Source organism: Scyliorhinus torazame, unplaced genomic scaffold (genome assembly GCF_047496885.1).
Source record: "Scyliorhinus torazame isolate Kashiwa2021f unplaced genomic scaffold, sScyTor2.1 scaffold_1814, whole genome shotgun sequence".
Classification (NCBI taxonomy): domain Eukaryota; kingdom Metazoa; phylum Chordata; class Chondrichthyes; order Carcharhiniformes; family Scyliorhinidae; genus Scyliorhinus; species Scyliorhinus torazame.
This window is the reverse complement of record NW_027309541.1, coordinates 1-22,855: the sequence shown is the minus strand read 5'-3', so window position 1 is coordinate 22,855 and position 22,855 is coordinate 1. Positions and strand designations below refer to the sequence as shown.

Genomic DNA, 22,855 nt, shown 5'->3' with positions numbered 1-22,855 from the left:
TGGTCCTGACGATCTCACTTGCTTTGTCAATCAATGCTATATTTTTGCTAAGGGCTACAGCTTAAGTTCTCACTGCATCCTTTGAAAAAAATCAAGAGGTTTGTCCTCAAACTTGCCATGCTTAGTCTTCAAATGCTTCTGAAGTTTTGAAAGTTTTAATCTTTCTTGTACTTGCCAGTACTTCCCTGCTCATAATACACATGAGCTTTGCATCCTGATTTGTATTGGCACAATTAATAAACCCATACCTCAAAAAATCATCTTGATACTGCTTTGTTCTTGATTTCAGATTCTTCTTGTGGATTGTTCACCAGGGCCCTGGAACTCACACCAGCACTCCTGGCAGCTACAAAATGGAGGAATCTCTCTTGCGGTCAAAGCACGTGGGTATGTCAGTGTACGGGGCACGTTACCTGCTCTCTGCCACGGCTTCTTGGAGAAGACTGCATCGATTTTTAAAAAGAATCTGCTCCTGGAGGAGGCGGTTTGCCTCGCTGGGCTCCGGGCCTGCGCACTGCTGAGGGGGCACAGATGCGCGGGACGGCCGGCATTCTCAAAGCCGGTCGCAGCCAGCATTTTAAAAGCCGGCCGTGGCCATTGGTCACTTCCCCCCGCGATCGGGAGTGCCACGGCCGATGGCCCCTCGACCCTCTCCACGATCCACCCTGAGTTTGAAAATGACTGTTGTAAATAGTACACGCGGCTGCCACTGTGCATCGGCGTTGAATTTTTGTGGAAGGGATGCCAATCAAGTGGGCTGCTTTGTCCGGGATGGTGTTGAGCTTCTTGAGCCTTGTTGGAGCTGCACTCATCCAGGCAAGTGGAGAGTATTCCATCACACTCCGGACTTGTGTCTTGTAGATGGTGGACAGGTTTGGGGGAGTCAGGAGGTGAGTTACTCAGCACAGTAATTCCTAGCCTCTGACCTGCTCTTGTAGCTACAGTATTAACGTGGGTAGTCCAGTTAACATTCTGATCAATGGTAACCCCCAAGATGCTGATAAGTGAGGGATTCAGCTCTGGTAATGCCATTGAATGTCAAGGGGCGATGTTTGTCTCTGCATTGCAATTTCAATCGGTGTCCAGGGTCCTCTTGGCAAAGCCGCATTGGGAAAGACTAAAGCAAACACTGCAAATACTGGAAATCTGAAATAAAACCAGTAATCGTTGGAAGTCCTCAGCATCAGTGAAAACAAAAACTGAATTAACATTTCGGGTTAACGATACTTGATCAAAACAGTTCTTTCTCTAACCTCTGACCTCTAGCGACTGCCCGCCAATTTGCTCAGCAAACGGGAAGACTACAGCTCCCAGACGGCCGCGCGCAGACATGCCTCGTCACTGGCTGTCATGGCAACAGCGGTCAATTCTCACCAATGGGAGCCGCCGACAGTCCAGCCAACTCGTAGCCAATGGGAGCAGGTCGTGCTCGTCGCTGCGTCGCCCTGGCTCGGATTCCCGTCCAATCAGAAGGCGGGGTGCTCCGGGGCTCCGCCAATCAAGGCGGCGGTTGTTTGCACCGTCGTCGATGGCTCTCGGAGTCTGGGGAAGCGAAAAGGTGAGAGAGTGACCTGGAGAGGAGAGTCTGACACAGCAACCCGCCTGCCCGCCCGGGAGAACAAATTGAGGCGAGGATCGGCTCCCGACAGAGGTACAGACATCAGGCCCCGGGCAGTGACAGGGAGACACACAGTGAGCACTGGGCACTGTTAATGTGAGAGGAAGAGAAATGCACTGAGGCCCCGATGAGAGGGAGACAGATCAGCCCTGGGCAGTGGTGGTGGTGGTGGACAGGCAAACATCTCTCACTGCTCCACCATCCGTGACTGCACCCTCACTCGTCGAAGCTTCAAGCTCTGAAGTACTCTATAACCCTGCACCTCTTTTTTTCTCCTTTGGAGTACTCCTTCGAGCTTCTCTCTCTGACCAAGCTCTTGGGCACCCAATACCTCCTCATGTGGCTCGGTGTCAAACTTTCTTTTAAAATACCCATGTGCAGGGCCTTGAGATCTTTAATTAGGTTAAAGTTGCTTTCTGTATGTAAGTTGTCGTGGGTGGCACTAGGAGTCCCCGGCTGGTAAGGGGAGTGCAGGTGGACCGAGTCCCTGGGCAGTGGACAGCTAGATGTGGAGGGAGTCTTCTAGTGTGGAGGGGAGGTGTGAAAAGTGAATCTGTAGTGAAGGACATGTGCCTGTGCTGGATCTTTACCAATTTGACCCCACACCTGAGCCTTTTCCCTGTTATGAACATGCAAATTAGAAGCAGGCCTAGGTCATTCATGCACTGCATATCAGTCCTCTTGGAGTACCTGTCCAATTTTCTTTAAATCTGATTCTGCCACCCTGTTAGGTGTGTTATGCCATCCTGGGCATGTGCCTGGTCAATTCCATCCCCATGTGCCATGGAGTCAAAACACAAGTGAATTAACCAATAATTCTTATAAAAATCCCCGGAGTCTTTGGTCCTTGGCTGCCCAATAATTACAGTAACCAGGTTTGTAAGTTGAAACACAATTACTGTTTATTTAATAATCTTTATTATTGTCACAAGTAGGTTTACATTAACACTGCAATGAAGTTACTGTCAACAGGATTAATGGTGAGATATGCAATGAATGCAATGGAATTCCAACAAGCTAACCAACCCCCTTTAACTGCCCCTCCCTCTACCTACACACACAAGACAGACAAACAGGAGGGAAAAGGGTAAACATAATAAGGATGAAGTGGGTAGCACTGTTGCTTCACAGCTCTGGGGTCCCAGATTCGATTTACGGCTTGTGTCACTGCCTGTGTGGAGTCTGTACGTTCTCCCTGTGTCTGCGTGGGTTTCCTCCGGGTGCTCCGGTTTCCTCCCACAAGTCTCGAAAGATATGCTGTTAGGTAATTTGGTCATTCTGAATTCTCCCTCTGAACCCGAACAGGTGCTGGAATGTGACGACTAGGGGCTTCTCACAGTAATTTAATTGCAATGTTAACGTAAGCCTACTTGTGACAATAAAGATTATTATTATTAAAAGAATGGGGAAATAAGGTAACAAACAGGAAGGACCCTTACAGGTGGTACATCTAGATCTTTACCCTCTGTGTTCCATTCTAGTTTTCTTTGTGCCAACTATTCTAAATCTATGATCTCTGGTTCTTGACTGACTTTACAGAGGAAACAACTTCCCATCTACTCCACTGAAACCCCCCATAATTTTAAACATCCTTATTAATTCTCTTAACCTCATCTTTTTCTAAAGAGAACAATCCCAGCTTCTCAATCTCTCTCATAACTGAAGGCAAACCATACTGGTAAACCTCGTCTGCTCCCTTAGGAAGGCCTTGACATCCTTGAAGTCCAGTGTCTGGAATTGAACACAGTACCCCAGCTGAGGCCTAAAGGTTTGGCATTGTCTAATTTTATCAAAATTCTCAGTGATAGCAGGGATGATGTATTTCTGTTAAGTAGGGAAACTGAGGGTAGCACGGTGGCACAGTGGTTAGCACTGGTGCCTCACGGTGCCAAGGTCCCAGGTTTGATCCTGGCTCTAGGTCACTGTCCGTGTGGAGTTTGCTCATTCTCCCTGGGTTTCGCTCCCACAACCCAAAGATGTGCAGGCTAGGTGGATTGGCCACGCTAAATCGCCCCTTAATTGGAAAAAATGAATTGGGTACTCTAAATTTTTTTTTAAAAGGTGAGGAAACTGAGATTGTTCTCCTTGGAGCAAAAGTGGTTCGAGGGAGATCTATTGATCGACCAGATAGAGAAAACGTTTCCGCTGGCAGGAGGGTTGGTAATTAGATGACACTGGTTTGAAGTTTTTGGCAAATAAGCCACAGTGGAGAGAAAATATGTTTTTACACTGCGATTTGTTGTGATCTGGAATGTGCGGTCTAATAGCTTTTTCAAAGGGGAATTTGAAAAAGATAACATTTTCAGTGTTCCAGGGAAAGAGCGAGGGGAACTAATTGAATTGTTCCTTCAAAGACCCTGCATGGGCACAATGTTTGGTTCAATGAATTGGTCCCTTAGACTTTGGAATGTATTGTGCCCTCACAGAAACGAGGCTTGCCGATGTCCTTGCTCTAAACAGAGATAGCACTGTGTTGAAATCTCAGATTCGGATGAACATTGAAATTTCACCCTTGGATATTTTCCTTATCGATGGAAAATTTTCTGGAAGCTGTACCTTTTGCTGAGTGAGCAGGCCTGCAAAGAGGGAGCCTGCAACATATCACGTGTTCTTTCTGACCAGTGGGCACTGCAAGGGATAGCTTGTCCAGTAGATTCAACCAATAAGGGTACGATTTTGATTGAATTTTTTTCTCAAACTAGCTACATCTAAATTTATTCTATTAATTGGAATCATAGAGTGATGCAGCACAGACTGTCAATCGAACTATAGTGTCTGTGCCAGCTCCTCAACAGAAAAGGGGCATTTGTAGAGTATTTTATTCTGTCGATGAAAATTCTCAGTGATGGCATGGATGACCCTACTTGACAAACAAAGATCAGCTTGCAGCAATTTGCAGTATGATTTGTTTTACGATTTTGAAAGGAATTCTATAGATCTGCCTTTTGGTGGTTCTTTGTAAGTTGTACATTATCAAATGACATACGCATTTCATGACCAATGAAAATGAAACTTAGTTTCTCCCAACCCATTTTTCATTCTGCGTAACTACCTCCCTGATGTTTTATTCCAGGATCCAATGAGTACCCAGCAATTTCCAAGGCCTGGAGTGCCTGTGTCAAGCTTGGGAGTGGGCCTGCCTTCTGTCACCAGTATGCAGAATAGCAGTGGTCCAGGGGCACCGGGCAACAACACCATAACAGGTACGTGGAAACCATCTTTCATTAGTCTCAGCGTACATTAAATGAATATGTAGGAAATGACTTGAAACCAGCATTAGCCTGGCACTTTCTCATGTTACTCAAACATCCCCAAACCAAAATCCCTTTGAAGTGGGATATAGGCATTGCTGTCTAGGGCAGCATTTTTTGCCCATCCCTAGTTGCCCTTCAGAAGGTGGTGGTGGTGAGCTGCTTTCTTGAACAGCTTCAGTCCATGTGTGTAGGTACACACACACTGCTGTCAAGGAGGGAGTCCCAATATTTGGCCCAGCAATAGTGAAGGAATGGCGATATATTTCCAAGTCCAGTTGTGAGTGACTTGATGGGGAACGCCCAGTTGGTGGTGTTCCCACGTATCTGCTGCTCTTGTCCTTCTGGATGTAGCGATCTTGGGTTTGGAGATGACTTCAATGAAAAATGAAAATCGCTTATTGTCACAAGTAGACTTCAAATGAAGTTACTTTGAAAAGCCCCTAGTCGCCACATTCCGGCACCTGTTCGGGGAGGCTGGTACACCCACCCACAGTGGGTGAGCATGACAGCCATTTTGTGCCTAGGAATTCCTCACAAGCAGAAAGAAGATGGATGAACCATTAATCTCTTGCAAATTTGTAGGATTTTTACAATTTTAGTTGAATTGAAGCCTTAAATTTACACATACAAGGTAACATCTGAAACAGGAAAGGGTAACTTGTTAATGTTCTGAACTGAGTGATAAATCTGTACTAACCCTTGATCCAATAATAATCTTTATTAATGCCACAAGTAGGCTTACATTAACACTGCAATGAAGTTACTGTGAAAAGCTGCTAGTCGCCACATTCCGACACCAGTTTGGGTACCCTAAGGGAAAATTCAGAATGTCCAATTCACCAAACAAGCACATCTTTCGAGACTTGTGGGAGGAAACCGGAACACCCGGAGGAAACCTACGCAGACATGGGGAGAACGTGAAGACTCCGCACAGATAGTGAACCAAGCCGGGAATCGAACCTGGGACCCAGGCGCTGTGAAGCAACAGTGCTAACCACTGTGCTACCCCACTAACTTTCCTCTTTCAGATTCTTTAAAAAATATATATTTTAATTCAAATTTTCAATATTTTAACACAGAATAAACACAAACCCAACCCCACCCCCCCCCCCACCCAACCTTTGATAGCAACCAGATGCCCAAAGTGTAAGATAAACAAACTCCATCTCTTGTGGAACCCCTCATGTGCCTCTCTCAGAGCACATTTCACCGTCTCCAAGTACAGGAATTCCATTAGATCCCGCAACCATGCCGAGACACGGGGAGGAGAAGCTGACCACCACCTCGCAGAACTTGTCTGCGAGTGAGCAATGAGGTGAAGGCTAAGACATTTGCCTCGCACCCGTCTGCAACTGCAGCAGCTCTGACACCCCAATGAGCCCTCCACAGGACCAGTCCAAATCTATGTATAGGACCTAAAAAACGACCCCCAAAATTTCTCCAACTTCGGGCAGGACCAGAACACATGAACATGATTAGCTGCCCCACCCCGCACCGTTTGCAGCTATCCTCCACCCACTCAAACAGCCCACTCATCCTCGCCTTTGTTAAGTGCACCCTGTGCACCACTTTTAATTGAATCAACCCTAGCCTCGAGCACGAGGTTGAGGCATTTATCCTCCACAGCACCTCACGCCATAATCCCACCTCCAATGCCATCCTCCGCTCCTCTTCCCCCTTTGCCTTAATCCCTTCCATGGATACCTTGTCTCCTCCATGATCCTACCATAAATCGCCAAAATGACTCCACCCTCCAGACTCATCGTCGATAGCAGCTCCTCCAGCAACAAAGCGGACGGTGCAACAGGAAAGTTTTTAGAATACCTTTCTTGTGAAGTTCCGCACCAGCATGTATCTGAAGCCCTCTTGCTGGAGCCCATACTTCACCCCCAACTCCAAGCTTGCGAACCGCCCCTCCACAAACAAATCCTTCATCTCCTTCACCGCTCTCTCCTCCCATTCCCGGAAACTCGCATCTATCCTCCCTGGCTCAAACCAATGATTCTCTCTTATTGGCATCACCCTCAAGCCTGCCCTCAACTTAAAGTGCTGCCGGAATTGCCTCCAAATCTTCAGCATGACTACCACCACAGGACTCCCCGAATACTTTCCTGGGCAAACCGTAGCAACCTTTCATACAGGACCTCCCAACTGCTGCCATCTTTGGCGCACTGCTTTCATTATTCTAGCCACCTTCCCTGCCCATACAAACAACGAGACCAGCCTAACCATCCCCTTAAAAAATTACTTCAATAAAAATACCGGCAGAAACTGAAACAAAAAATGCAGCAAAATATTAATCTTCACGTCCAGACTTATACTCAGAGGTCATGGGCTCAAATCCTGCCATGGCAGCTAGTGGAATTTAAATTGAATTACTTGCTAAAGTCTGGAATTGAAAGCTAATCCCAATAATGGTGACCATGAAGCTATCATCAATTGTTATAAGAGCCCAAAAGGTTCACTAATGTCCTTTAGGGAAGAAAATCTATTGTCCTTGCCTGATCTGTTCTCTACAAAACTCACACAAGCAATGTGGTTGAATCTTAAATGAAATGACCAAGCAAGTATGCAGTTCCAGGGCAATTAGGGATGGGTAACAAATGCTAGCCTTCCCAGCATTGTGCTCATTCCGTGAAAGAAAAAAAGTTTCAACAATTTTTGGTGTTTAAAAATACCTTCAGCATTATTTTTTTTTAGAGTACCCAATTCATTTTTTCCAATTAAGGGGCAATTTAGTGTGGCCAATCCACCTAACCTGCACATCTTTGGGTTGTGGGGGCAAAACCCACGCAAACACGGGAAGAATGTGCAAATTCCACACGGACAGTGACCCGGCGCCAGAATCGAACCTGGGACCTCAGCGCCCTGAGGCTGCAGGGCTAACCCACTGTGCCACCGTGCTGCCCTCCGCATAATTTTTTTAATTGAAAATGTTTTTAATGACGTTTTCCATTTTATACAATACAAAATAAACTATTCTGTTTGGACCAGATACAATTTAGAGCTTCAACATTATGTTTCTGTCTATCTATGCTGGATAATGTTTTTTTTTTCATTTTCTTTCTATAAATTTAGAGTACCCAATTCCTTCTTTCTAATTAAGGGGCAATTTAGCGTGATCAATTCACCTACCCTGCACATCGTTTGGGTTGTGGGGGCGAAACCCACGCAAACACGGAGAGTATGCAAACTCCACACGGACAGTGACCGAGAGCCGGGATCGATCCTGGGACCTCGGCACTGTGAGGCAGCAATGCTAACCACTGCGCCACCGTGCTGCCACTGGATAATGTTTTCTTTTAAATTTAGAGTACCCAATTCATTTTTTCCAATTAAGGGGCAATTTAGCATGGCCAATCCACCTACCCTGCACATCTGTGGGTTGTGGGGGTGAAACCCACGCAAACACGGGGAGAATGTGCAAACTCCACACAGACAGTGACCCAGAGCTGGGATCGAACCTGGGACCTCAGCGCCGTGAGACAGCAGTGCTAACTACTGGATAATGTTTAATTAGCATTGAGAATAATGGGGTTACGTATGCACTTGAAGGAGCTTAGTGTATTATGTTGGTTTCGGTTCAGAGTGAAGCAGGGTGAGGATTCCCTTTCGGAGGGCAGCTCACCATAGAACGATCGTGGGGTGTTAGTGACGAACTTTCATTGAATAAGAGTGCAGTTTACATTTATATAGTATCTTGAGTAGTAAAACACCCCAGTGTGCTTCACAGGAATATTGTCAATTTAAAATTTGGGGTGCTTCCAGTGCTTGAATTGGTGAAGTGCATATATCTTGGAGACTTTAGGAGGTTAGCCCATAAGACATTGGAGCAGAATTAGGCATTTGGCCCATTGCCGTTCAATCATGACTGGTATGTTCCTCATCCCCATTCTCCTGCCTTCTCCCTAAAACCCCTGAGCTCCATATTAAGCAAGAAGTCCCTTTATTTATCAAGAACACCAGATTTATGCTCGAGATACTGTTACCTAGAGGGCTACAGACCAAGAGTTGGATGGTGAAATCAGGCAGAGTAGTTCTTTGCACTTAAGAACTAAGAACAGGAGCAGGCAATTTAGCCTCTCGAGCCTGCTCCACCATTTAATATGATCATGGCTGATCTCATCCTTGCATCATCTCCACCGTCCTGCCTGTTCTCAATAACCCTTCAACCCATCGACAATTAAAAATCTGTCTTGCTCCTCCTTAAATTTACTTACTGTCCCAGCATCCCCCGCACCTTGGGGTAGCAAATTTCACAGATTCACAACCCTTTGGGTGAAGTAGTTTCTCCTCTTCCCTGTTTTACATTTGTTGCCCTTATCCTGAGACTATACCTGTCGTTCTAGAATGCCCCATCAGAGAAAGAACAAAGAAAAGCACAGCATAGGAACAGGCCCTTTGGCCCTCCAAGCCTGTGCCGAACATGCTGCCCGTCTAAACTAAAATATTCTACACTTCCTGGGTCCCTCTATTCACATCCTATTCATGTATTTGTCAAGATGCCCCTTAAATGTCACTATCGTCCCTGCTTCCACCACCTCCTCCAGCAGCGAGTTCCAGGCACCCACTACCCTCTGTGTAAAAAAAACTTGCCTCGTACATCTCATCTAAACCTTGCCCCTTAAACCTATGCCCCCTAGTAATTGACCCCTCTACCCTGGGAAAAAGCCTCTGACTATCCACTATGTCTATGCCCCTCATAATTTTGTAGACCTCTATCAGGTCGCCCTCAATCTCCGTCGTTCCAGTGAGAACAAACCGAGTTTATTCAACCCTCCTCATAGCTAATGCCCTCCGTACCAGGCAACATTCTGGTAAATCTCTTCTGCACCCTCGCTAAAGCCTCCACATCCTTCTGGTGGTATGACGACCAGAATTGAACACTATACTCCAAGTGTGGCTTAACTAAGGTTCTATGCAGCTGCAATATAACTTGCCAATTCTTATACTCCATGCCCCGGCCAATGAAGGCAAGCATGCCGTATGCCTTCTTGACTACCTTCTCCACCTGTGTTGCCCCTTTCAGTGACCTGTGGACCTGTACACCTAGATCTCTCTGACTTTCAATACTCTTGAGGGTTCTACCATTCACTGTATATTCCCTACCTGCATTCGACCTTCCAAATGCATTACCTCACATTTGTCCGGATTAAACTCCATCTGCCATCTCTCTGCCCAAGTCTCCAAACGATCTAAACCCTGCAGTATCCTCTGACAGTCCTCATCGCTATCCGCAATTCCACCAACCTTTGTGTCGTCTGAAAACGTACTAATCAGACCAGTTACATATTCCTCCAAATCATTTATATATACTACGAACAGCAAAGGTCCCAGCACTGATCCCTGCAGAACACCACTAGTCACAGCCCTTCAATCAGAAAAGTACCCTTCCATTGCTACTCTCTGCCTTCTATGACCTAGCCAGTTCTGTATCCATCTTGCCAGCTCACCCCTGATCCCGTGTGACTTTTGTACCAGTTTGCCATTAGGGACCTTGTCAAAGGCCTTACTGAAGTCCAGATAGAAAACATCCACTGCCCTACCTGCATCAATCATCTTTGTGACCTCTTCGAAAAACTCTTATCAAGTTAGTGAGACACGGCCTCCCCTTCACAAAACCATGCTGCCTCTCACTAATACGTCCATTTGCTTCCAAATGGGAGTAGATAATGTCTCAAAGAATTCGCTCCAGTAATTTCCCTACCACTGACGTAAGGCTCACCGGCCTGTAGTTCCCTGGATTATCCTTGCTACCCTTCTTAAACAAAGGAACAACATTGGCTATTCTCCAGTCCTCCGAGACATCACCTGAAGACAGTGAGTATCCAAAGGTTTCTGTCAAGGCCTCAGCAATTTCCTCTCTAACCTCCTTCAATATTCTGAGGTAGATCCCATCAGGCCCTGGGGACTTATCTACCTTAATATCTTTCAAGACGCCCAACACCTCGTCTTTTTGGATCTCAATGTGACCCAGGCTATCCTTCTCCAGACTCAACATTCCTTCACCAATTCCTTCTCTTTGGTGAATACTGATGCAAAGTATTCATTTAAGGTGCAAGGGGCAAATCGTGTTTGACTAATTTGCTAGAGTTCTTCGAAGGTGTAACAAGCAAAGTGGATAATGGGGATCCTGTAGATTTAGTATATCTGGACTCCGGGAAGGCATTTGAGAAGGTGCCGCCCAGGTTAATTCACAAGGTTAGATCAAATGGGATTGGGTATTTTATTAGCTTTGATAGAAGAGACAGACGACAGAGAGTCAGGATACTGGGTCGTTTTCTGGATGGAAAGATAGAACTAGCAGGGTGCCATAGGGTTTGGTCCTTGGGCCCCAGCTATTTACAATCTATATTAATGACTTGTATACAGGGATAGAAGTATCTATAGCCAAATTTGCAGTTGACACAAAAATAGGTGGGACAGTAAGTTGCAATGAGGAAATAACAACCATACAAATGGATATAGATAGAGTAGGAGAGTGAGCCAAAATGTAATAGACGGAGTATAACGTGGTTAAGTGTGAGGTCATGCATTTTGGTTGGAAAAATGGGAGGGCAACTTATTAACGAAATGGGGAGAGATTTTGGGGTGCTCCGGTGCAGGGGGATCTGGGTGTCCTCGTACATGAGTCACAGAAAACTAGCATGCAGGTGCAGCAGATAATAAGGAAAGCAAATGGAATGTTGGCATTTATAGCTAAAGGAATAGAGTATAAAAGGTAAGGATAGGATGGGAATAGAGGGATACGGACCCAGGAAGTGTAGAAGATTTTAGTTTAGACGGGCAGCATGGTCAGCACGGGCTTGGAGGGCCGAAGGGCCTGTTCCTGTGCTGTACTTTTCTTTGTTCTTTTGTTCTTTGATTTGCCCTTTATAAAACCATGCTGACTCTGGATTGAGTTTTGACTTTCCAAATGTCCTGATATTACTTATGAGATGGGGAGGGGTGAGGCGATGGGGAGATTTGAAGAAGAGGATGCAAATTTTAAAATCAGGTTGTTGCCGGACTGTGTTGGACTCGATGCAAATTAGGATTGGGAAGCAGAGTTTTGAATGAGCTCTAGGTTATGGCGAGTGAGACAATAGATTATGCGTGTTTGTGGAGGAGTGAGAGGTATCTCATTCTAAGCATTCTTGTATTCCTACCTTGACAGCCAGCTCATGAATCTGTAGCAAGCTGATGGGTACATGATGGTAGATATCAATGATGGATGCTAGACTGGTGGTATTCTGGTGATGACACTGAACTGGCCGCTAGGGTAAATTGCAAAATTGGAATTCATTAAATTGGGTAATCTCTTCAATAAACCAGCTGATTCACTACTGTATTTCAGAAAATGGAACCCGCCATACCTCTGCCAGCTGGCTCACAATGTGGTTCGCTCTAAATATCCTTACAGATGAGATACCAAACCACTATTGTCTGAGCAGCCAAAGTGCCCTAGATCCTGAGTAGAAGTATCTGAAATTTTACTTCTTTGATTTCTGCTTGTCCTTATAGTAACATCCTTTGCTGAGCCAGAAGCTAGTGAGCACAAGGGCTCCAGAGCTTGACCTCCTAATCTAGACTGGTATTTCAGTGTACTGCTGAGTGATTGCTGCATTATCAAAGGGGATGTTTTTCATACAAGATGTTAAAAATGTACATTCAGTGGGCGGCACGGTGGCGCAGTGGGTAGCACTGCCGTCTCACGGCGCCGAGGTCCCAGGTTTGATCCTGGCTCTGGGTCACTGTCCGTGTGAAGTTTGCACATTCTCCCCGTGTTTGCGTGGGTTTCTCCCCCACAACCCAAAGATGTGCAGGGTAGGTGGATTGGCCACAATAAATTGCCCCTTAAATGGAAAAAATGAATTGGGCACTCTAAATTTATATTAAATAATGTGAATTCAGGGAAATGCAAGAGATCTGCGTGGCTAATTCTCAGAAGAGCAAGCAGCTCTCAGTTTTCTGGCCAAAGTTCTTCCCCTAAGCACACGAGAAACAGATTAACTGAGACCTTGCTACATGCAAATTGGCTGCCTACATGGTGACTACATTTTAAAGCATAATCCATTATCTGTAAATGTTGAAATATTCTGAAGGCATAAAAGATGCTAAATTAATACATATTTTTAGTTGGGGTATTTCTTTTTTAAAAAAAATGTTTATTAAGAATTTTTCAACAAGATTTTCAACCATACAAACCCTCACCCCCCCCCCCCCCCCCCCCCCCCCCCCCCGTTACAAAAAGAGAAGTCGCCTGGCAATACATAAACATATCAAATCAACATAATACAGAACTTTGTACATTGGACTCCTCCCGCACATATCGACTTTCCCAAACGTTTATGTATTTTCTTGCTCAAGTGCCCCTAGGGAAAAAAAACCTTCCCCCCCCCCCCTTCTCCCCCCCCCCCCCCCCCCCCAAAAAGAGATGTCCCCCCTTCCCCTGGGTTGCTGCTGCTGCTGACCGAACTTCATCTAACGCTCTGCGAGATAGTCTAGAAACAGTTGCCACCGCCTGGAGAGCCCCTGCACAGACCCTCTCGAGGCAAACTTTATCCTCTCCAACTTGATAAACCTTGCCATGTCATTTATCCAGGCTTCCACACTGGGGGGCTTCGCATCTTTCCACACTAACAAGATCCTTCGCCGGGCTACCAGGGAAGCAAAGGCCAGAATGCCGGCCTCTTTCGCCTCCTGCACTCCCGGCTCGTCCGCCACTCCAAATAGTGCTAGCCCCCAACTTGGCTTGACCTGGACTTTCACCACCTTAGATATAGTTCTCGCAACACCCCTCCAGAACCCATCCAGTGCCGGGCACGACCAGAACATATGGGCGTGGTTTGCCGGGCTTCCTGAGCACCTCCCACACCTGTCCTCCACCCCAAAGAACCTACTCCGCCTCGCCCCCGTCATATGCGCTCTGTGAATAACCTTAAACTGTATCAGGCTAAGCCTGGCACACAAGGAAGAAGAATTAACCCTACTCAGAGCATCAGCCCACAGACCCTCTTCCAGCTCCTCCTCCCATTTACCCTTCAGCTCCTCTACCAAAGCCTCCCCCTCTTCTTTCATTTCCTGGTATATCGCCGACACCTTGCCCTCTCCGACCCATACGCCCAAAATCACCCTGTCTTGAATCCCTTGTGCCGGGAGCAGCGGAAATTCCCTCACCTGCTGCACACAAACGCCCTCACTTGCATGTACTTGAACGCGTTTCCCGGGGGTAGCCCAAACTTCTCCTCCAGCGCCCCTAGGCTCGCAAACGTTCCATCAATGAACAGGTCCCCCATTCTTCTAATCCCTGCCCAATGCCAGCTCTGAAACCCCCCGTCCATCCTTCCTGGGACAAACCGATGGTTACACCTGATCGGGGACCACACCGAGGCTCCCATCGCACCCCTGTGTCGTCTCCACTGGCTCCAGATCTTTAGCGTTGCCGCCACCACCGGACTCGTGGTGTACCTTGTCAGCGAGAGCGGCAGCGGTGCCGTCACCAGCGCCCCCAGGCTCGTTCCTTTGCAGGACGCCATCTCCAGCCTCTTCCATGCCGCCCCCTCTCCCTCCATCACCCACTTACGGATCATCGCCACATTGGCTGCCCAGTAGTAGCCACCCAGATTCGGCAACGCCAGCCCTCCTCTATCTCTCCTACGCTCCAGAAGCCCCCTCCTTACCCTCGGGGTCTTATTCACCCACACAAAACCCATGATGCTCCTGCCTACCCTCTTAAAAAAGGCCTTGGTGATCACAATTACAAGGCACTGGAACACAAAATGAAACCTCGGGAGGACCACCATTTTAATCGACTGTACTCTTCCCACTAGCGAGAGTGGCAACATGTCCCATCGTTTGAAGTCCTCCTCCATCTGCTCCACCAGCCGCGTCAAATTAAGTTTATGCAGGGCCCCCCAACTCATAGCTATTTGGATCCCCAAGTACCGAAAGCCCCTTTCCGCCCTCCTCAACGGTAGATCGTCTATCCCACTTCCCTGGTCCCCTGGATGCACCACAAAGAGCTCACTTTTCCCTACATTGAGCTTATAGCCCGAAAAGTCCCCAAACTCCCTTAGAATCTCCATGACCTCCACCATCCCCTCCACTGGATCCGCCACATACAGCAACAGGTCGTCTGTGTACAGCGACACTCGATGCTCCTCTCCCCCTCGGACCACCCCCTCCATTTCCTGGACTCCCTTAATGCCATGGCCAAAGGTTCAATTGCCAATGCAAACAACGGGGGGGACAGGGGGCACCCCTGCCTTGTCCCTCGATACAGCCGAAAATACTCCGACCTCCGCCGATTCGTAACCACACTTGCCACCGGGGCTCTATATCGGAGCTTAACCCAGAACCCAGCTAATAAACCCTCCCCCGAACCCAGACCTCCGCAACACTTCCCAGAGGTACTCCCACTCTACTCGGTCAAAGGCCTTCTCCGTGTCCATAGCTGCCACTATCTCCGCCTCTCCCTCCACCGATGGCATCATTATCACGTTTAGGAGCCTCCGCACATTGGTGTTTAGCTGCCTGCCCTTTACAAATCCCGTCTGGTCCTCGTGAATCACCCCCGGGACACAGTCCTCGATCCTCGTAGCCAGCACTTTTGCCAGCAACTTAGCATCCACGTTGAGGAGCGAGATCGGCATGTACGACCCACATTGCAGTGGGTCCTTATCCCGCTTCAGGATCAAAGAGATCATCGCCGCCAACATTGTCGGGGGCAGGGCCCCCCCCCCCCCCCCCTCCCTTGCCTCATTGAAAGTCCTCACCAGCAATGGGGCTAACAGGTCTACGTACTTCCTATAGAACTCAACCGGGAACCCATCCGGTCCCAGGGCCTTCCCTGCCTGCATGCTCCCCAGTCCTTTAATCAGCTCCTCCAACCCAATTGGCACCCCCAAACCAGCCACCTCCTGCTCCTCCACCCTCGGGAACCTCAGTTGGTCCAAGAATCGTCGCATCCCCTCTTCCCCCGCTGGGGGCTGCATTCTGTACCGCTCCTCATAGAAGGCCTTGAATGTCTCATTTACTTTCAAGCGCACTCCGCACCGTAGTTCCCCTACCATCCTTGACTCCCCCTATCTCCCTCGCTGCCATCCTCTTACGGAGCTGATGTGCCAGCATCCGGCTCGCCTTCTCCCCATACTCATACGTCGCCCCCTGTGCTTTCCTCCACTGTGCCTCTGCCTTCCCTGTGGTCAACAGGTCGAACTCCGTCTGGAGGCTTCGCCTCTCCCTGAGTAGTCCCTCTTCAGGGGCCTCTGCATATCTCCTGTTCACTCTTAAAATCCCCCCCACTAACCTCTCCCTTTCCCTGCCCTCTCTCTTCTCCCTATGAGCCCTCATGGAGATTAACTCTCCCCTGACCACCACCTTCAGCGCCTCCCACACTACCCCCACCTGCACCTCCCTGTTGTCGTTGGCCTCCAAATGCCTTTCAATGCACTCCCGCACACCACCTCATCTGCCAGCAGTCCCACATCCAACCGCCACAGCGGGCGTTGGTCCCTCTCCTCTCCCAACTCCAGTTCCACCCAGTGCGGGGCGTGGTCTGAAATGGCTATGACCGAATACTCCGTTCCCTCCACTTTCGGGATCAGTGCCCTGCCCAGAACAAAAAAATCTATCCGGGAGTAGGCTTTGTGTACATGGGAGAAAAAATAAAATTCTCTGGCCAGAGGCCTAGCAAATCTCCACGGATCCACTCCCCCCATCTGGTCCATAAACCCCCTAAGCACCTTGGCCGCAGCCGGCCTCTTTCCAGTCCTAGATCTGGAGTGATCCAGTGCTGGGTCCAACACCGTGTTGAAATCCCCACCCATTATCAAGCTTCCTACCTCCAGGTCCGGAATGCAGCCCAACATACGCTTCATGAATCCAGCATCGTCCCAGTTCGGGGCGTATACATTTACCAATACCACCCACGTCCCCTGCAACTTCCCGCTCACCATCACGTATCGACCTCCATTGTCCGCTACTATGTTCTTGGCCTCAAACGACACCCGCTTCCCCACCAGTATTGCCACCCCTCTATTCTTCGCATCCAGCCCCGAATGGAACACCTGTCCTACCCATCCCTTTCTTAACCTAACCTGGTCTGCCACCTTCAGATGTGTCTCCTGAAGCATGACCACGCCTGCCTTCAGTCCCTTTAAGTGTGCGAACACTAGGGCCCTCTTAACCGGACGATTTAGGCCCCTCACATTCCACGTTATCAGCCGGATTGGGGGGCTCCCCCCCCACCCACCTGCCGACTAGCCAACTCCTATTTTAGGCCAGTGCCGTGACCGCGCCTCCCGCACCCTCCAGTCCCCCAGACGGGGAACCCCCGTCCCGACCACCTCTTCCGTTTTCAGTTCCCCCTCGGCCAATGCAGCAGCAACCCTATTCCCCCCCCCCCCCCCCCCCCCCCCCCCGCTAGATCCGGATCTAGCTCTTTTGCTTCCCCCATAATACTTCCGTAAGTCAGCTGGCTCCTGCTGACCCCGGCTTCCCCCCCCCGCTCCGGTGTGTAAATCCCTCCTCCTCCTTGCGCTCCTCCATCCCCCCCCCCCTTCCCTAACGCGGGAAAAATCCCGCGCTCTCCTGAGCCAGCCCCGCCCCCTGTGGCGCAGCTCCTGTTGTGGCCTTATCCCAATTCCCCCATCCCCGGGTCTCACCTCCCTCCAGCACCGGCGCCCACATTCCCCACAGTCTCCCCATCAAATCTCTTCCCCCCCCCATCCCCATCCAACGTCCCACCCGTGAAACATTATTGACACATATTTACAACCCTGTATACAGTCAACATCTCCCCCACAACCACAGACCCTCAGTTTGAGTCCCAATTTTTCCGTTTGGATGATGGTCCAAGCCTCTTCTGGCGTTTCAAAATAGTGGTGTCGATCCTTAAATGTGACCCACAGTCGCGCTGGCTGCAGCATTCCGAATCTCACCCACTTTCTGTGCAGCACCGCCTTGGCCCGATTGAAACCAGCTCTCCTCTTTGCCACCTCCGCGCTCCAGTCCTGGTAGACTCGGATCACTGCATTCTCCCATCTACTGCTCCACTCTTTCTTGGCCCATCTCGGGACACTCCTCTCTGTCCGCGAAACGATGGAACCTCACCATTATCGCCCTTGGCGGCTCGCCGGCCTTGGGTCTCCTCGCCAGGACCCGGTGAGCCCCTTCTAGCTCCAGGGGGCTCGGAGAGGCCTCCGCACCCATCAGCGAATGGAGCATCGTGCTCACATACGCCCCGGCATCGGCCCCCTCCGCCCCTTCAGGGAGACCCAGAATCCAGAGATTCTTCCTCCTCGACCTTTCTCCAGGTCCTCGAATCTCTCGGCCCACCTCTTGTGCAGCACCTCGTGCGCCTCCATCTTCACCACCAGGCCCAAGTTCTCGTTGGTTTTGTCCCTCACCTCTCGGAGCTCTATCTTCTGGGTCTTCTTCAGCCCCTCGATCGCCGTCAGCAGTGGCGCCAGCACCTCCTTTTTAAGCTCCTCCACGCAGTGCCTGAGAAACTCCTGCTGATCCGGCCCCCATGCTGCTCGATCTCCGCCCTCCGCCATCTTGTTTTTCCCCCTCGTTTCTGCCGCTGCTCCAAAGCCACTTTTTCATCCACTCCACTTCTGGTCCCCTCCATACACGACGGAAGGGGGACCTTGCTCTCACCTTCCCACATGGGAATCGGTCGAAAAATTTCCGATGGGGCTCCTCTGGAGAGCCCAAAAGTCCGTTCTAGCGGGAGCCGCCGAAATGTGCGGCTTAGCTCCGCATCGCCGCAACCGGAGGTCCATTGGGGTTTTTCTGAACATTGGCCATCATTAGCTGCTCTGAGTCTCTGTAGGGGAGAGAATGGATGGCAGCATGAATGAGATGGCTGAGTGGGCTCCAATTGAATAGTTTGCATTAATTAAGCTATTTTGCTGGTAGGGACAGCTGGTTTTCAAACAGTCGTGCCAGATTGGCTTCAGCAGTCACAGGATGTGGAATTTTACCCTCTTGAAGAGAACGGAGAGGTCACTCTCAGTCTTGCTTTTTGGCTTGAACAGTTTTTCTTGAGGAGCCTCGTCATCTTTTCTTCGAAAAACCTTTGGCGGGTAGGATCAAGGAAAACCCCAAGGCCTTTTACACATATGTGAGAAATATGAGAATGACTAGAGCGAGGGTAGGTCCGATCAAGTACAGTAGTGGGAGATTGTGTATTGAGTCTGAAGAGATAGGAGAGGTCTTGAACGAGTACTTTTCTTCAGTATTTACGAATGAGAGGGGCCATATTGTTGGAGAGGACAGTGTGAAACAGACTGGTAAGCTCGAGGAGATACTTGCTGGGAAGGAAGATGTGTTGGGCATTTTGAAAAACTTGAGGATAGACAAGTCCCCCGGGCCTGACGGGATGCAGCCAAGGATTCTATGGGAAGCAAGAGATGAAATTGCAGGGCCGTTGGCAATGATCTTTTCATCCTCACCGTCAACAGGGGTAGTACCAGGGGATTGGAGAGTGTCGAATGTCATGCCCCTGTTCAAAAAAGGGAATAGGGATAACCCTGAGAATTACAGGCCAGTTAGTTGTACTTCGGTGGTAGGCAAAGTATTGGAAAGGGTGCTGAGGGATAGGATTTCTGAGCATCTGGAAAGACACTGCTTGATTAGAGATAGTCAGCATGGATTTGTGAGGGGTAGGTCTTGCCTCACAAGTCTTATTGAATTCTTTGAGGAGGTGACCAGCATGTGGATGAAGGTAAAGCAGTGGCTGTAGTGTACATGGATTTTAGTAAGGCATTTGATAAGGTTCTCCATGGTAGGCTTATGCAGAAAGTAAGGAGGCATGGGATAGTGGGAAATTTGGCCAGTTGGATAACGAACTGGCTAACCGATAGAAGTCAGAGAGTGGTGGTGGATGGCAAATATTCAGCCTGGAGCCCAGTTACCAGTGGCGTACCTCAGGGATCAGTTCTGGATCCTCTGTTGTTTGTGATTTTCATTAATGAATGAGGGAGTTGAAGGATGGGTCAGTAAATTTGCAGACGATACGAAGATTGGTGGAGTTGTGGATAGTGAGGAGGGCTGTTGTCGGCTGCAAAGAGACATAGATAGGATGCAGAGCTGGGCTGAGAAGTGGCAGATTGAGTTTAACCCTGAAAAGTGTGAGATTGTCCATTTTGGAAGGAAAAATATGAATGCGGAATACAGGGTTAACGGTAGAGTTCTTGGCAATGTGGAGGAGCAGAGAGATCTTGGGGTCTATGTTCATTGATCTTTGAAAGTTGCCACTCAAGTGGATAGAGCTGTGAAGAAGGTCTATGGTGTGCTAGCGTTCATTAGCAGAGGAACTGAATTTAAGAGCCGTGAGGTGATGATGTAGCTGTGCAAAACCTTGGTAAGGCCACATTTGGAGTACTGTGTGCAGTTCTGGTCGCCTCATTTTAGGAAGGATGTGTAGGCTTTGGAAAAGGTGCAAAGGAGATTTACCAGGATGTTGCCTGGAATGGAGAGTAGGTCTTACGAGGAAAGGTTGAGGGTGCTAGCCCCTTTTCACGTTAGAACGGAGAAGGATGAGTGGCGACTTGACTGAGGTTTATAAGATGATCAGGGGAATGGATAGAATAGACAGTCAGAGACTTTTTCCCCGGGTGGAACAAACCATTACAAGGGGACTTAAATTTAAGGTGAATGGTGGAAGATATAGGGGGGATGTCAGAGGTAGGTTCTTTACCCAGAGAGTAGTGGGGGCATGGAATGCACTGCCTGTGGAAGTAGTTGAGTCGGAAACATTAGGGACCTTCAAGCGGCTATTGGATAGGTGCATGGATTACGGTAGAATGATGTGGTGTAAATTAATTTGTTCTTAATCTAGGACAAAAGTTTGACACAACATCGTGGGCCGAAGGGCCTGTTCTGTGCTGTATTGTTCTATTTTCTAATGCCATCTCCATTCCTGGACTCAACCAGGCATTGATTGCAATGGCTTATGCAGTGCTTCTCTCTCTAAATTCAGATAATTTCAGAAGCAGCGCCCTCTGGTTTGGGCGCATGAGAATCAAATCGGATATAATTAGTATTTTTGCTTAATTTTAAAGCTCTGCATTTAACGTTTTAGGAATATTTTAATTTCTCTAGTAAATCCTTGCCTTTAGGTGGGCTGACATGGTCACAGGAGGAAACTTTGTCCTAGCCAATGTATTTCCATCAACAACCACAATTAAAACCAATTATCTGTTCATTATCACATTGCTGTTTGTGGGGCTTCTCCTGTGTGCAAATTTGCTGCCCCATCCCCTTTATTATAATTATGACTACACTTCACCAAAAGTTTTCAGTTGGCTGGAAACTACTTTGGGACTTTCCAAAGGCAACTCTTTTTTTTGTTTTGTTTTGGAACTGGTTAGGATAATAGAGGTCGAAGTGTTTGGTTGAGTGAAGATGGGCGGAACGGGGATCCCTATCCTCAGTTAACCTGTAGTAGCTGAAAATAGAGCAGTGAAGTCACACTGCTGATTGATTTCTTCATCTAAATCAGGCCTTTCTAAACTGCTTTCCAATACAATCTAATTTTAACATTTGAAAATTAAGGTGACCTCCAGACTGCAACAAAAACAAAACGGCAAGAAAGTGCATGTATAATAGATCAACATAAAACATCTATAAATGTGAGGAGCTGTGGGAAATCCCAGGCCATCGGTGGCTGACTGTTGCAGGTTGCTAATTCTGCGTCCACCTACATCTCCGCCACTCCCGGAAGCTTTTAATGTATAGTAGATTAATATGTTTATAATCACAGCATGTCTGATCAGGACCGTCACAGTATAGTAGATTAATATGTTTACATCACAGCATGTCTGATCAGAACCGTCACAGCTAATCAAAGTGTCCAACGCTGGGAGTTCATCTTGTGATTGGTTACTTCTAACTGCCAGGGCAATATGAGATTAACATGATTTTATTTCTTGTGACCCCCATTTACTGTTTCTGCGTTCCCACCCACAACTAAGGAGCCGCTGATCTAAAGCCTGGAGACTGGCCAGTGGGGTTATGTTATCGCGTAGCAATCCACCTACCCGGAGAATGTGAGTTCAAATCCTGCCATGGTAGTTTGAGAATTTGAACTCTGCCTAAAACAAAATCTTGAAATAAAAAACTGGTATTGGTGAAAGTGACAATGAAGCTGTTGTATTGTTCGTGGAATCATTGAATCCCTACAGTGCTGAAGGAGGCCATTCAGCCCATCAAGCCTGCACCGACCCTCTGAAAGAGCACTCAACCCAGGTTCACGCCACCGCCCTATCACGTAACCCCATCTAACCTGAACATCCCTAGACACGAAGGGGCAATTTAGCATGGCCAATCCATCTAACCTGCACTTCTTTGTACTGTGGGAGGAAACCGGAGCACCTGGAGGAAACCCACATAGACATGGGGAGAAGAGGGTGGCATGTGGCAGAGTGGTTCGCACTCGGACTGCTGCATTGAGGACCTGGGTTTGAATCCCGGCCCTGGGCCACTGTCTGTGTGGAGATTGCACATTCTCCCCGTGTCTGCGTGGGTTTAACTCCCATAACCCAAAGCTGTGCTGGTTAGCTGGATTGGCCACGCTAAATTGCCCCTCAATTGGAAAAAGAAAAATAATTGGCTACTCTAAATTTAAAAAAAAAAAAGACATGGTGAGAAGGTGCAAACTCCACACAGTCACCCAAGGTTGGAATTGAATCTGGGTCCCTGGTGCTGTGAGGCATCAGTGCTAACCACTGTGCCACCATGCTGTCCCAAATGTCAGCTGTTTTGTTAATATCCTGCAGGATGGAATCTTGCCATCCTTGACTAGTCTGGCCTCAGTGGTTGTTTTTAACTACTGTCTGAGGTGGCTGAGCAGGTTACCTCATTGCTTCAAGAAGACAGTACGCCACACCACTTGGGGCAACTCAAATGGGGCAATAAACGAGTCTTGCAAGCAACCCCTATATTTCAACACAAATAGTTTAAAAACTGGTGCGAGGGGTATTTTCTCAAAAGC

At 48.3% G+C, this 22,855-nt stretch overlaps 1 long non-coding RNA gene across 1 annotated transcript; it reads left to right on the top strand.

Moving 5' to 3' along the window:
• Nucleotides 1–1,475: 1,475 nt before the first annotated feature.
• On the top strand, nucleotides 1,476–21,914 carry LOC140407691 (uncharacterized). The gene is made up of 3 exons (XR_011939758.1): nucleotides 1,476–1,651; nucleotides 4,692–4,821; nucleotides 21,837–21,914. It is a non-coding gene; the product is annotated as an uncharacterized lncRNA (long non-coding RNA).
• The last annotated feature ends 941 nt before the right edge of the window (nucleotides 21,915–22,855 follow it).